A 14,667-nucleotide genomic window follows, 5' to 3' on the forward strand; every position below is an offset into this window, starting at 1 on the left:
ATTCCTGCTATACCTTCACAATCTCTGGACAGGCATTACAGCCCCTGAAGCAAAGCAGTCTTAAACACAGCAATTTCAAATCCTGCCTCCTCTGATATCTGTGGCAAAAATCCCAATGGAGACAAGATTTCACCATGTTTATTAAAGCTCCAAGGTATTCCTTGATGTTTATGAGATTCCATTATGCAAACGGAATACTATAAAAGTTCCTTTGACAGCAATTTCCCATCCACTGGCATGAAAGCAGATCTTGTTTGGCACAAACATTAGCAGCTGGCACAAGCCATAGTTAAACCCACTAGTCCCAAGACTAGAGAGACGCAAACATGTAAAACACAACCATTTTACCACCTCTCCTAGTCCTGTCTTCCATAAAATAGATCTCAGCTGACACAGAGAGCTGCATAATTTCTTCCAAAAACTAAACATTGAGAAATTAATTCTCCAGTATGTTGTGCGCTGTGTAAAGAATTCACGTGAATGTGAGGTGTTGTAAGGTTCTTTTAGCACTCATTTAGGATGACTTTACATTGCTCACAATTGGCAAAACCACAAGTGAGTCACATGGGTTAAACTACAACACATGGTCATCCTAAATGCACACCAAGAAAGTCTGCACCAGGAAGGCCACTGAGTCATTGGTGAAGCACTTATTAAGTAGTTGACAAGAGTTATTCACCTCTGGAAAGTAACTCTGGCTCACTATGGCATACCACAGAAAAGAATGACACTTGCTTTTGTTTCTATGATGTGAAGATGAAGATTTGATTTGCAGTTATTTGAGTCTAATCAGCAAACCTAGGACAGTCCAGCTTAACAGACTTGTGAGCATGGGAAAAATAAAAACAACATACACTTTTTTGTACCCTAATTGTGTGCTTATGTATCAGTCAAAAGCTTCAATAAAGACACAACTCATAGAACAACAATTTAAATAAAACAGTTAATTCTAGACTGTGGCATTTTCCAGGATATAGTTGACATATCTAATATGTGAAATTATGTCTCTTGCAATATGGCTGGCTTTATATTCAAAAGAACAAATGGTTAAATTTATATCCCTATACAGTTATGGAGGGGAAGACTGCTTCAACAAACCTTTTGCCTTGTGCTGTCATCCTAAATTCTGTATGCAGCTCTTCTGCTAACACCCTGAATGTGACATGCTGCTCTCGAAAACAGGTATTGGAATAGTATTTTCAGTATATTTGTCTTCTTTCCTTAGTGAGTCCCTCTATTACCAGCTTACATTTCCTGGTACACTTTGGTGTCCTATTTTGAGTCATCAGTTTAGAGTCTTCCACAGTTTTGTCCCAAACAGTATAGCTGCTAATATGTAAAAGAAAGACTGAAAGGGTTAGACCTGCAACTTGTTTGAGACTGAATGGAAAATAAAAGTTAAATTTATTGTATTATCTTATTGATTTACTATGGCCATACAATTAATGCTGTGATAAAAGGGAATAAACTGAATGTTGTGAACTATAACTGTAACTAGATCTGGGATAACAAGAACATCCTGTAACAAAAATCTAATCTATTTACTTCCATGCCTGGTATTACTTGCAAATTTCTCTTGTTCTTCTTTCCTACGTACATAGGGCTTCTTTCTTGATCTTTCCATTTTCAGTTATTTCTTACTTTCTCATTTTGCAATCTTCCCTATAAAAATTTCGTATGAAAATCTTGTTCAGACCGGTAAGTTTTGTAACAATGACAATATTTTACTCTCAGTTGCAGTTTCAGCCAGAATACTTCACTTCATAGAAATAAGACACTTTTCAAAAGCAGACCTTTCTGGGAATGAGAACAGGTGGCAGTATAATGATAAAAATGCCAGACAGTAACAAAGAATAAACCATTATTGTTAAAAAAGGCATCACTATGCTGTTAATATTCAAGCAAAAATTTACAAAATATTTTCTTTGTTATTTTTTTAATGATACTGTCATTCTGCAAGATTTAGTCATAATTGCATTCACATCATTTAATATATTCTGCTGATGAGTACTTGGAGTGGCTGAGTCAGTGAGAGCATTTGAACCTGTGATGCCAGACAGTCTAAACTTGCTGTGTTAGGATATCCCTTTCCTGATTTCTTTTTGCTTTTTAACGGAATGTCTTTTTTAGATTTACTTAGAAATTTCTATCTCTAGTGCCAGGATGTTCGGCAGCTACTGGGATGATTTACTTAGTTGTGAATTTGCTATCTTACTTTTAATCCCAGTCAAATGATCCACCTGCCTGGTACTCACTTCCCTGACAGTTTCTCCAATAAATCTCAGAAATAGGATTGGTATACTGGTTTGTGTATTATGGTGAATAGTTTTTTTCTTTAAGTTGCTAATATTGTGTATTTTTTTAGCTTTGAAATCAAAGAGTTTTGTTCAAATAATATGCAAATCCAGTCATACTTTGTCACTGTAACTGTCATAGAATATGAGATATCCATAGGGTGACCAAAGAACTCACATTAGGCTCACTAAGGGAAATCTACATGTTCTATGTTTACAGGATGAACAGAAAGCAAATAAAAGCTACATATGGTACAATCTTATTATATGTTTACAATGTTTATAAATAACTCAGTTTTCAAAATGTATCTGCTCAGCAGAAAGTTAAACATCAGTGAGTTAATGTTTAACCAGATGGGCATAAGCCCACGTTTTAGGAGAGGTACCATGTTCCAAATTGCAAAACATGTGCCATGCTACAGCATTCTAGAGCAGTTAGAGCTCTGTTGATTATCAGGGCATGCATGCACATCCATGTTTAGCTAAAGATTCCCTGTCCAGGATGTCAGAGATACAAAGTGAGTGTATCATTGTTCAAGGGACGAAGCAGAATACTTCAGAATGGAGCAGCATCATCTCCCTAAGAGTCTTGCCTGGATCTTGCCTGTGTAGCATTTCTGTTAGGGTACAAGATTTTTTATAAAAATATTCATTTGATTATGTTTTTGTTATTCTCATAGAAACTAACATCCTGGATTAAGTAAAATCAAGTGCCTCTGAATTACATTTTTTGCAACCAGTAAGCTGGATGGAGGTAGTCTAGTAGCTAAACTGGAAGTAAGATGAGATTTCTGTGCCCTGGTTGCTTGGCATGTAGCTGTTGACTTTGAAGGAAATGTGAATCTATTACAGTGCTTTGGAGCTATACACTTAAGTGAACAGATTTTTTTTCACAGAAGTTCAGCAGTGGAGATATTTACTAGAATGAAAGTGATGTCATTTCAATCACCTTCTGTTTGATTTAGAGTAAGGGCTTGAAGTTATTTCTGTCACGCCTTAAGAAATGGCAGGTAAAGTGGGCAGTCTGGGAGATTTATTTCCCAACCTCTCAGACTGGAATTGCTAAATTTTGAAGAAATAAATGCTAATTTCAGGAGTACTTTAAACCTCTTTTTTCTGTGACATTATTAAGTGTCATGGTTATGAAACTGGAGAACCACTTTCTCATATTTGATGGTGTGGGTGTTTCTGCCTGTACATGTCTGTCTCCTGCCATCATTCAATGACTGTTTTAGTTTGGGCAGAGGAGCGACAGAAAGTGTTGGGTGAGCACTAAACCACTGAATTTTTGTGTAAAGTAGAAACAAAGCCTCTCCTAAGTCTGGTTTCATCCCAAGCCTTTTTATGGAGGTCTCACTAGTGAGTATGCTTTCAGAGCATCCTAAGGACTCAAAAGAACAGGTGAGTACAAGATCTGTTGGGCGATTCACACCAGCAGCATCAGAATTTGAGAATTGCAAGTATGTGATGACATAGGGAGCAAATACTATGTTAGACAAGTACACCCATTTTGGATCAAAGGGAACCAAAGTATTTATTCTCCAGAGTACCTGTGCTTCAAACCATCTAACACGAATTAAATTTTTAAGTCTGAGGGGATAGCTTTTTCCCTGCCTTTTTCACAGAGGCATTGCTGTTAGCTTACTGGTAACTGTTTTAATCACAGCAGGTGGCTAACCTTGGACTATTTCATATTGTGTTATTTTCTCCAGTATAACTGCATAAAGCAATAGAATATGGTAACTGGTAAGGAAAGAGAATGTGGCACATGTATTACAGGAAAGAGCACTTAAAATGCAAGATGCAATTTTCAAAATATTAAAACAGTAACATTTTCACACTTTTTATTAACATCAGGGAGATTTTTCAGCCTATACATTAGGATTTTTTTTCTTTAAGTGGAGGTTTTATTATTGCAAATAATTTCAGTTTTGCTCAAGGTTGTTACTTGGTATCCAGAACAACCTAATGTGCAAATTAAGGGAGAAAAATGCATCCTAAAATGAACACATACACATCTAGTCAGAAGACGACAGCGCCACTTCTATCTGTAATCCAGATTTTCTGTGCTTTTATCTCTTAACCTTGTTCCTTTTACTTTTCTGTAGTTATGACAAAGTTGCAGGAAAGTTTTTGTCTTCAAAGGAGCCTCTTCAGTTTTGAAGTTCAGTCCACTCAGAAATGGATGACGCATTGCTGATTTAAAGGCAGCGTTTCAAAGTTTTTGTAATGAGAAGCTTTATTTTCAAAATATAAGCTTTTTCGGTGTCTTCAGAGAATCAAACATCTCCAGGAAAACTGCCACATTTTTTTCCCCTTTCTTTTTGTGGTGCTTTAAGAGGTACTAAATTATTTCTGGAGGATTTTGTGTTGAAAAGCAGCCTTTGCTGAGGACAGTGTCATGCTTGCATAACTGCATGACATATTTTTCCAATTTGCACCACAAGAGAAGAAATAAAGTTTATAGCATTTATCAGGCACTGGGTAGAGTGCCAAATCCCAGACAAGGTTTTTCTGAAGTTTGCACGTGCCAGGAAGGTAATGGATAATGGATTGGTAGTAAAATGTTGATGCCAGGGGAAAATACTGGCCTGCCATGAAAGTCCCAAAAGGAAAAAGGAAAGCTATAGCATAGGAAGTCTATTGCCAAAAAGCAATGAGATCAAGTAAATGAGTGCCATTTTAATGCACTGCCAAGCAGCAACATGAGTGACATTTTTATGGTTGCAAGCTTGTTTTTCTAATTCTGACCTTCCCAACTGAATAAAAATGCACTAAGGTTAATTCCTCCCATCAGGCCTCTGAGGTGCTCTCTCCCAGTGTTACTATGATCACTGAATAGGAGCCATCAGCAATGGCCTGAAGATGAGACTTCCCTCAGCAGAGCCACTCACAGGTTGGATAAAACAAAGGAGAGTCCTATGGAAAAGACAAAGTTGATTTTCCCTCCTTGAGTAGTTCTCTCATAGAGAGCTACATTTGTCTTCATATTCACTCTCTACACTGCAGCTTTCATATTTCAGGTATGTTTACCATACCACAAAAACACTGCTGAGCCTCTGCTAAAGTGGAAGGTTGGAGGTAGGTTGTTGTTCTGTGACTTAAGAGAAGTAATGGGTTTATGTCTGCTCTGATCCATGCCATTTCATTAAAGAAAATTGGAAAGACAGAGACTCCTAGACATTTAATATGGCAATAATTTCATATATTTTTTTAAATTCTAGTTTGTTTCCCTGTGATACGATAGCGTATAAGGTGTTAAATTCAGTTATTTTCTTAACTGAAGAGAGACAGTATGTAACACAGCAAGCTTTAAACAGCAGTAGGAGCCAAATTTATAGGAAATTGAAATGCTGTGAAAACTGGGAGAAATATTTTTGCAAATAGTACTTTTTTCTGGCCTTAATTTTGTATGTTTTCTAAAAGAGGGTAAACTATTTTAGAAACTGATTAAAATGCAGTCTTTATTGCATTCTACATATTGCAAGCACAGAGGTGGGTTTTTTGAGGGTTTGTTTTTTGGTTTTTTTTGTTTGGTTGTTTTTTTTTTTTGCTAAAGAGAGAATTAAAAAGATGACTCACTATTTCACCAGCCAGAAAAATCAGAGAAGAAAAAGCTAATTCCATGGGTAGAACTCTAGCTAGAATTTAAGACACAAACTCCAGTTGCTGTGCTACTGAATACTTCCAACACATTCCTGAATATATTGCTTGGTTTCTGTTGCACTTTGGCTTGGCTCAGCAGCACTCCTGTGCCTTACAGGCCATACTGAGGCAAAGCTGCAATAAAGGCTTTGGAGGGCTCAGTGCTACAGGCACAGTACAGACATCCTCTATAGAATCTTACAGGTCTAAGGGTGTGACAAGGAGAGACCTTGCTTAGTGAACAGATTACAAAAAAAATGTGTCATAATCAGGTAGTGTGGGCTACAGAGCTTCTAATACTCATCAATAGCATGCAAACAGGAGCTCAGGGTTTATAAAAATGAGTTTAATCAATTAATGACGGCCTTTGCTTGTATCTCGTTAGGTATCCCAGCTGCTATTCAAGCTGGTGCTTGCAAAGGTCCATGGATACACAAGTGTCTCCACAACCAGAAACCAAATAAAGGAGGTTATTGTATGCTGGTTTTAACAGTGAGGAGTAACAGGGTTCCTAAATTACCACAGGAAAACCCATTTTATTAATATTTAAGCAGATAATGCAGTTATTCTTTCCTATAAGTGATAGAATCTTGCATGTGCTAAAGGTGCGGAGTTGAACTTTCAACGATAAGATGTGCAGGGGTCATTTTACTTGTATCCATTACAGCTGAAGGAGCTCATTTCTCTCCTTGAGAGGCAGAAATAAAGAAGGTTTCTTGCATGCTGACCCTCCTTTACATGCCTAGGCAGGCGACAATTTGAAAACTATGATTAGTTTACCAGGTTAAGTTAATTCTTTAAACTCTTCTGGGAACTGGTGTTGCTGTGCCTTTTTCTGAGTTTTCCAAACAATAAATATTCTAACTTGGTTCTCTGGAAAGTAATTTTTCTGTTGCAGGGAGTATGTTGTAATCACTTCTGTCATCTATCCATATTTATTCCTTGTTAAGCCGTAGTAGTAAAGATTTCCAGCGAATAGTTTTGTCTCTAAATATCATGATAAATTTTATGCTGTATGTTCCTTCTCTCATTGTTGCTTTTAATTACAATCTTGCTTCTTTTTTGCTTTTAGTAGATATGACTATTATCTGGGATTTTTTTGATGTATTCTAAAATAAAGAGAAAAAGCCTTCATATATATATATATGATGATAATGCAATGTATTGATAAAATATTTGTAATGTAATTTGCTCCTGAGTAAGCAGTAGTGGATCAAATTTTGTCTTAGAATGTATGATATTGAATTCACATGAAAGAGAAATCCTGAACATTAGTGATATATTTTTATGATAATTTGGTTATCACCACAGCCTGATCATAGCCTTAGACTACTTGAAACTATTGCATTACCTTGGCTGTTTCCTTTGCCCAAACATCTTCTGTTTCATATTCTATGTTTATTTTTAAACTATCAAAACACTTACTACAATCTCCTTTGTTTTCTTATGAATCATATTCCTCACAAAAGTAAAATTAAAGTATTTTTTGTGTAAAGTCTCAATGGGAATGTGGGAGCTGTTTTTAAAGTTTATCTCCCTGAACCTGCTTAACTGCAATTTTTAGGAATGGTTAGGAACCAGAAATGGTGTAGAAAAAATACCAAAGTTTAAAAAGATGTGAAGGGTTACATTATTTTTCATTTCTCATTTTGTCTAATCTTAGGTGCCAGAGGTTACTGGTGATTACTGCTGATTAAGGCTGCAGGCTGGGGTAGTTTTTCCAGTCTAGATCTGGGAAAGGCTTTTCTTCTCAGTCTCCTCTCTTATGTTGTTTTTTGTATTAGCAGGAGTGAAGACTTGCAGTACAGAAATGTTTGCTGTTGAAAAGCCGTAAGTTTGATTTATTTATTTGTATTTGGTGGTGGCTGCTTGTGTTATTCCTAGGAGGCAATGGGAAAAAGGAAGTGTTGGAGAGACATCTTGAGACTTGTAATAAACATACTGTATGTAAGAAGAAAGGTAGATCTAGGTTATGCCAAGCAGATATGTTCTGGAGGAGGGTGACTTTCTATTTAGTGTGCATAGTGCTCATGTGTTGGCAATACTGTTAAGTGTTGGAATGTAGAATTGTCTGGGAGAGAGGAATCCTGGCTTTTGTATGTATCTTCTTCTGGCTTGGAAAAACTTTCATACACCAAGTTGTTCTGATCCAAATACGACTTTCGGTTAAAATCATTAAGGGTAAAGGATGCAAATTGTGAAGGTCCATCCCCATACTAGGGACTGCTTGTTTTAACACAGAGAAATTTCTTTATTCCTGTATAAGCTGTGTCACTGCTTACTGATATGTGTGCTATAATTATATAATTACTGAAGGTTTTGCCTTGTTTATCCTAGAGCCAAATAATTCTACAGAGTATAAATATTGATCCCCTCCTCTGTTTTATTGAATATTGAACTTTCATTCACTAATGGAACTGTACATGTGATCTTAGAATAATATTACACCCCTTTTTTGTTTTGTTTTCACTTGGAAAATCTAATTTTAAAAGGATGAAGTAATAGGTAAAGTTGCAGCTAAAGAAAGTCTGTTAATACTGGAAACTCTACAGCAGAAAATCTTTATTATTTTACTCTCATTTTCCTCTCCTCTAAAGTGTAAATCATGGGTTTCATTGGGAATTTTGCTTCTTGGTAAACCTTTAAATAAATCCTTATCATATTAAAAACCAAATATGAAAAATACTTTCTGTAATTCATGAGTTTCTGAAATCAGTGAGGAGCTTGCTCGTTAGATTAGGCTTTTTTTAATCTATAAAATATATAACTTCTCACTTGATACACCCAGCCAAAAACACTGCAACACTTCCCCTCAAGATGTAACCACAGTTTTCTTAAGCCTTCTGATGTAAATAGATTTCCTTTTTATGTCTTTTAAGAGGCATTAAAATGGAACAATTATATTCATGGGAAGTAATATGAAGTTAAAAAGCACAGGGAATGGTGTCTTGTAGCTTTGTTTCTGTGGGCCATGGTGACCTGGCAGCATTTGGGTAGCTGGTAAGTGAAGGCACCTGCTACAAATTCCCTCCATAATGTAATTTTTGTTTCTTTTTTCTGAAGCTACTCTTTGGTTCTCTGCCAGGGAACTTTCTCAGTCAGTCTGTTTTTGTTCAGTCGAGACCAGACACGTTTATTTCATGCATTTTCCATGTTGAGGTGATGCGGCTTCAGACCGCTCACTGAAAACAGAGTGAGGCCCCAGTCATTAATGCTGGCTGAGGGGAGAGCATGTTGTAGCCCAAGAATTTGGGATGGTATTTGAAAGTAGTTTTAGACATCCTTCATGATTTGGTGATTTTTGGTTGTGTAACATAATCTGAGGGTTCTGTGGTGAGTATACACTGTTCTTGGAGATGCCGTGTCATTTGAAAGTGCGAATGGCCATGGATTGGTGGTTTTTGCTTTGGATGCCTGTTTGTTTCAGTTTTTTGTTTGCTTGTTATTCTAGACTGCCTAACTACTTGCTGTGGGCACATGATGAAAGATTGGACAATTGGGATTTGTTATCGATTTATGAGGCATTAAATATTAATTAGTGTTGGTGCTTTAGGTTACAGAAGGAAAAAAAATAATGTCTGGTCATCAAGAACAATAAAGAAGTTTTGGACAGTAGGGAATGTTTTTAGAGATCATGTTGGACTTAATTACTGTGCTTTTTGATAGTGATGGGGGAAGCACATTATACTCAAAATAGCTCACCAAGACTGCTTTGAGTTGCTTTAATTTAGAGAATTAAAAAACTTTTAATGGGAAAGCAGTCTCTCAACAGAGAGAAAACAGTAAATTATTTTGATTTTCTTTGTCTTGTAAAAGTATACAAAACTTTTAGAAAAGTATAGTTGTGTGCATATCTGCAAATCTATCTACACACTTACGTATATATGTACACACCATAATGAATTTTACTCAGGTTGTCAAGGGTTGGTGGTCCTTCCAATAAGTGGCAGAAGTAGCACCCAAAATACAGGTGCACCACACCACAGGGCTTATTTAGAAACTTCCAAAATCTTTCTCAAATGACAATTTTTGGTCAAATGCTGCACATGTAGGCTTTGGTATGGAGCGGTCTTAAGAATTGTCATGCTGTTTAAATAATTTCAGCAGCATATAAGAACCAACCAGTCACACATTTTCTTTTCAAGCTTCTAAAAGAATTTCACCAGCATGAATTAAACTGTCACAACAGTGGTAGATGTTCTTATAGAATTGAACTTTGCAATAGTTTTCCCTTTGTACTATTACGCCATTGGACATTGTAAATCTCAGCAGGCTCAGTGAGTGGAAATGAAATGTCACGAACACTAAATTCCAGAGCTGTCAAATCATGACACAGAAATAATATTAACTCTTCTATCACCCTACATTATAAAACTCTTCTGTATAACACTGAACATGGCAACGACTTTGGTGAAACTGTGTCTTGGTTCATGCCTTGAAAAAGCAGTTATGGCAAATAACCTGAGCAGAGAGAGAGGGGAGTTCGGGGAACTGGATCCCTTCATTTCAGAATTACTAGTTACTATAGCAGTGATAGCTGAGATTTCCATCAAAACAATGCAGGGGGCTTTCAAATTCAACTAAGCTTAAGCAGTCCAAGTGTCAAGGGCATTGTAGCCTTCTGTTTTGTTAGGAGTTACATAGACTAATCAATTAGAAAAAATTGACAAAAAATTAAGCATGTCTCTGAGTAAAGGCTTCATTGGTCTGAGTCCTAATAATTTCTGTGCAGAATTGAAAGCAGACTTAATGTTGCAGGCTTTCCAATTTGAATTTTTAGGATCAGGCTAGCCTTCCAAACAGATACACTGGTAGCCCACTCCAAGAGCAAGAAAAATTCCTATTGCCCCTTGAGATGTTGTAAGAGTCCTCTAGATTTTGATCAAAATACAGAGGTAAACAGGGTAGAAGAGCCAACTGACTATAAGGCAAAATAACAGCCTTCAGCTGAACATTTAGAGAAGCTTAAGTATCTTGGCCAGTAAGGCTTTTGACAGTCCTGTTATTCTGTTTGTCAGCTTTGAATCTGTGTTGTCAAAATCTTGCAGATAACTTGCAAATGGATATCTTTTTCAGGCAGGCTTCTTTAAAGGTAAGTGACTTTGAATTTCATGCTTGCAAACCAATCAACAAACTGCAATCATTTGCCGTTGCCATAAAAATTTATCTGAAGATTTAATATGGTAGCAAAAGTAACATAACTTTGTATTAAAGGAACATAATGAAAACATATTTGTCACATACAGTTTTACAAGATAGATACAAGCAAAACCAATAGAACAATCATAAAAGCATGCATTTTCCTGTGGGCCATCTACAGTCTATATAACATGCAAAGAAGCCAATATAGACCTGGAAAAATTCCATTTGCTAGACATTAAAAAAGAGAAGCCTTTTACTTTTAGATGAGGTATGCCCACAGTCTGGGGAGGATATCAGAAGGGCAGGCAAAACCAGCTGAAAGAAGACCAAGAAATGTGTTACACTGCTTTAGTCATTGGCCTGTCTTATTTGAAATTCTTTTGTTTCCACAGAGCCTATAAATTCTTTCTTGAAGCTTCGGTAAAATTATGTAGCCCTATAAACATCTGAGCTGCAAATCAGACTTTGTTCAGAAGTTTGGATCTGTGACATGAAGAAAATAATTAAAAGGATTCCTTGAAAACAAAGGGCAGACTGAATACTCTGGCAGAACCTTAGAGACTCTCATTGCTGGTCTTAAGGGATGAAGGTTCCCCTTGCCTTGAGTATACCTTGGGTTCTCCAGCAAAAGTTACTATCAATGAAACTTCTAAGGGAATGAGTCTGGCAAAGAAAAAAAGCCAATTAAAAAACCCCAAAGAAAGGAAGGAAGTAGAGGACATTTGAAATGCAACTGAATTTCCTTCTGGATATTAAATGACAGTGGAGGAAGTAGGGTTCTTGTTACATCTGAATCTGTTTGCCTGGAAAGCTCTGGCAAAAACTATCCTGCACGTTCCTCACAGAGCTCTGATTGCTGTCGCCCCACTCTCTTACGGAGTCTAATGCTGTATTTCGCATAACTTGATCTGGGACCTATAAAATCTTTTGGAGAAAAATGTTAGAATTACTTCAGCTATTCTGGATTTGGGTTTGCTTTTTTACTCTAAGTTTTGGAGAGTAGTGTTGCTACTGTGTGTAGACACTTTTAAGTGACCACATAGAATAAAAGACTGGAGCTATTATATTACTGTTAGAAGTTAAAAGTGAGGGAATTGCAAAGTATCATCATTAGCCATTAAGGTGCTTTCTAACTTAAGAGACCTAATGTGATTTAAGGTAAAAATCCTTGCCTTCGGAAGTACTCTGCTTACTGTCGTGCTGAAGAAACATCCCTTTCAGTTCTTAGTTCCTCAGCAAAGAACATAAGCTCCATCATCCAGTACACTTAGATCACCTTTTATGAAGTAAACAGAGCCAAAGTGCTCTGAAAGGAAAATGGAAAATACTGGCAGATCCTTTTGTAGAGCTACCAGTATTGAAGCCAGTAGCTGTATTTGCTCTGACTCACACTAAGTTGTTGCCCTTGCCCTTCTACTCCTCCCCACTCTCAGCAAAGCTGTGATTAAGTGCTAGAAAGAAAGACTGTGTTTCAGACAGCTTTGGGATGGTGGGAAAGAAGTGATCTGTGATTTAATCCAAGTGGCTTCCTGGGTGTGAATGGGTAATGCAGAGACCTCAAAGTCTGTGTAGAATAACAAATAGGAAGCAGCTTCAGGCAGTAAAATTATTTGATGCTTTTGCAGGCATCACCCAGTTTTCTAAGTCTTGAATGTTCCATGCAGGACAATGTGTGTCTTGAAAAACTCAAGGCATAACCTCAAGTGTATTTATGCTCATAATATCTGGACTAATTATCAGTTGGAAGACATATCTATAAAATCTGTGTCCCTTCATCTGATACAGAAAGAAATCCCCTTAAGATGGGTTTTTTTCCAGATTAGCTGCTTTAGTGAATTGTACCACAATCAGGAGCTTGGAGGAACGGAAGACCTAGAGAGAGAGATAGAGATTGTCCTTATTTAACAAGTTTGTTCCTTCCATTGTTAATAAAAGTTATCCCAGTAGTCTTTCTGTAAAAATCTGTACATCTCTGTGTTCTGCGTGTCAACATTTTAGAATGTGATACAGAAGTTCCTGGTGTGGGTAACAAGCTAGCCTGGTAGTAAGAGTAGCACATCTGTGCACTGTGGCTATGGTAATAAACATTAACACTAAGAACAGAGCCTGCTAAATACCTTTTCCTTTTTTTTCCCCTCCCCCTTTTTAAGTTGCTGGAAAACACCATGTTTTTCCTCCTATTTTTCAGTCAGGACACAAGTGAAGAGCTATTTGAAAGATGTGTGAAAGAAATGAACCTTGTAAACGTGAACATGTAAAATACTTCAGTAAATACTTTGGCATTAAGATTAAAATTGGAGCATGTTCCATCTCCCTGCATGTTGTCTTCCCTCTCACTTCCTCCTCCTCACTACTGTCTGGATTTGCTTGTCTTCAGCTGACCTGAATTATGGTACTATCCCATACAGGACTTTTGGGCAGGGCTGGTGTCACAGGCTGAGCTCCTTCAGTAAATTAATGCCTGTCATCTTTTTTTCTCTACAGTAGCCAGCTTGACACAGATCAGAAAGTAGGGCAGTGTACTTTTTTTTAAATTCATAATAAATCTAGTATGCTTTTTTTATTTTTCTGCAGGTTGCATTGTCTCAGAATAGATCTGATCTAGCCTCCACAAACATACCACTATCCAGCAACTGAAATGATTTTAAAAGAACAAATAAGGTTAAGTTGGCAGTGGATATATCTCTTGATGAGACTTCAGAAAAATTTATGTCACCCGTAAGTACAAAATGATGAAGTCTGTTTCCAGATGGAAAAGGCAGTCTTTTAATGTGTGAGGTGGGAGAGGAAATGGCATTGAATGTTTTTTGATCATCATTTCCTTGAAATCTTTCATATGCAACATCCCCAGAGAGCATTTTTCTGAGAGGAACAAGTATTCAGTGACTTCCTAGGAACAAAAATAAGCCAATGTGTCTGTCTTTGAGAAGTTATACTGGAGTACATATGCCTTCTTTCTCTCTCCTGTGTTTTCAAACAGCCTCCCAGGGCAATATTATGAAAATTTAAAAATATTTTTATGCTGTCTTTAGTAAATGTGATTGCCCAAGATATTAAACTCTAAAGGATGTCATTAATCAATAGAAATGATACATTTAAGGCCAAAGAAAATTTGTTTTTCCTTTGTGTTTACATCTTTCTCATTTAATATGTGAGTTTTGTTGATCATCTGGGATAAAACTGTTTCCCACTTGAGGCCATTTAAATTAATTATCACAAAGCCTTGTTTGTGTAAATATTTTATTTTTTTCTTCACAGATAAATAATTAAATAAAAAAGTAAAAGGGCACCAGATGCCAGAAGCTATCATGTTTTCTGCAACATTGCTAAAAGTCAAGATGGTATATCCTGATTTTGCCTACAGAAATAAGCATTTGTCTTTGGGTAAATATGTCTATAAATTCACATTCACATGTGTCATCATCAGTCTCACCAGATTCCTGCACGTCAGCCAAGGAAACGAGAGTCCTAGGGACCTAGGGTGAAAAAATGAGAGCCAACAGCTCCAGAGTCAGGGAAAATGGAATTATGATATTTGTTGAGAAGCAGTTTTTACAGTGAATATTCCAAAGCCCCTGCTTGTGTT

General features: G+C 36.8%; 1 long non-coding RNA gene across 2 annotated transcripts in view; it reads left to right on the top strand.

The window, feature by feature from the left end:
- LOC108447311 overlaps positions 1-14,292 on the top strand; it is a 152,355-nt gene extending 138,063 nt beyond the window's left edge. The window contains exons 4-6 of one of the 2 annotated variants that reach the window (XR_001862802.1): positions 1-1,182; positions 7,727-7,769; positions 13,656-14,292. The exon at positions 1-1,182 is cut by the window's left edge and continues 964 nt beyond it. This is a non-coding gene — a long non-coding RNA (uncharacterized LOC108447311). Of the gene's footprint in view, positions 2,558-7,726; positions 7,770-13,655 lie in introns of those variants that run through there. The other variant, XR_001862801.1, reaches the window with a different exon arrangement.
- The last annotated feature ends 375 nt before the right edge of the window (positions 14,293-14,667 follow it).

The sequence above is a fragment of the Corvus brachyrhynchos genome, unplaced genomic scaffold, assembly GCF_000691975.1.
Source record: "Corvus brachyrhynchos isolate BGI_N302 unplaced genomic scaffold, ASM69197v1 scaffold175, whole genome shotgun sequence".
In the NCBI taxonomy this organism is placed as follows: Eukaryota; Metazoa; Chordata; class Aves; order Passeriformes; family Corvidae; genus Corvus; species Corvus brachyrhynchos.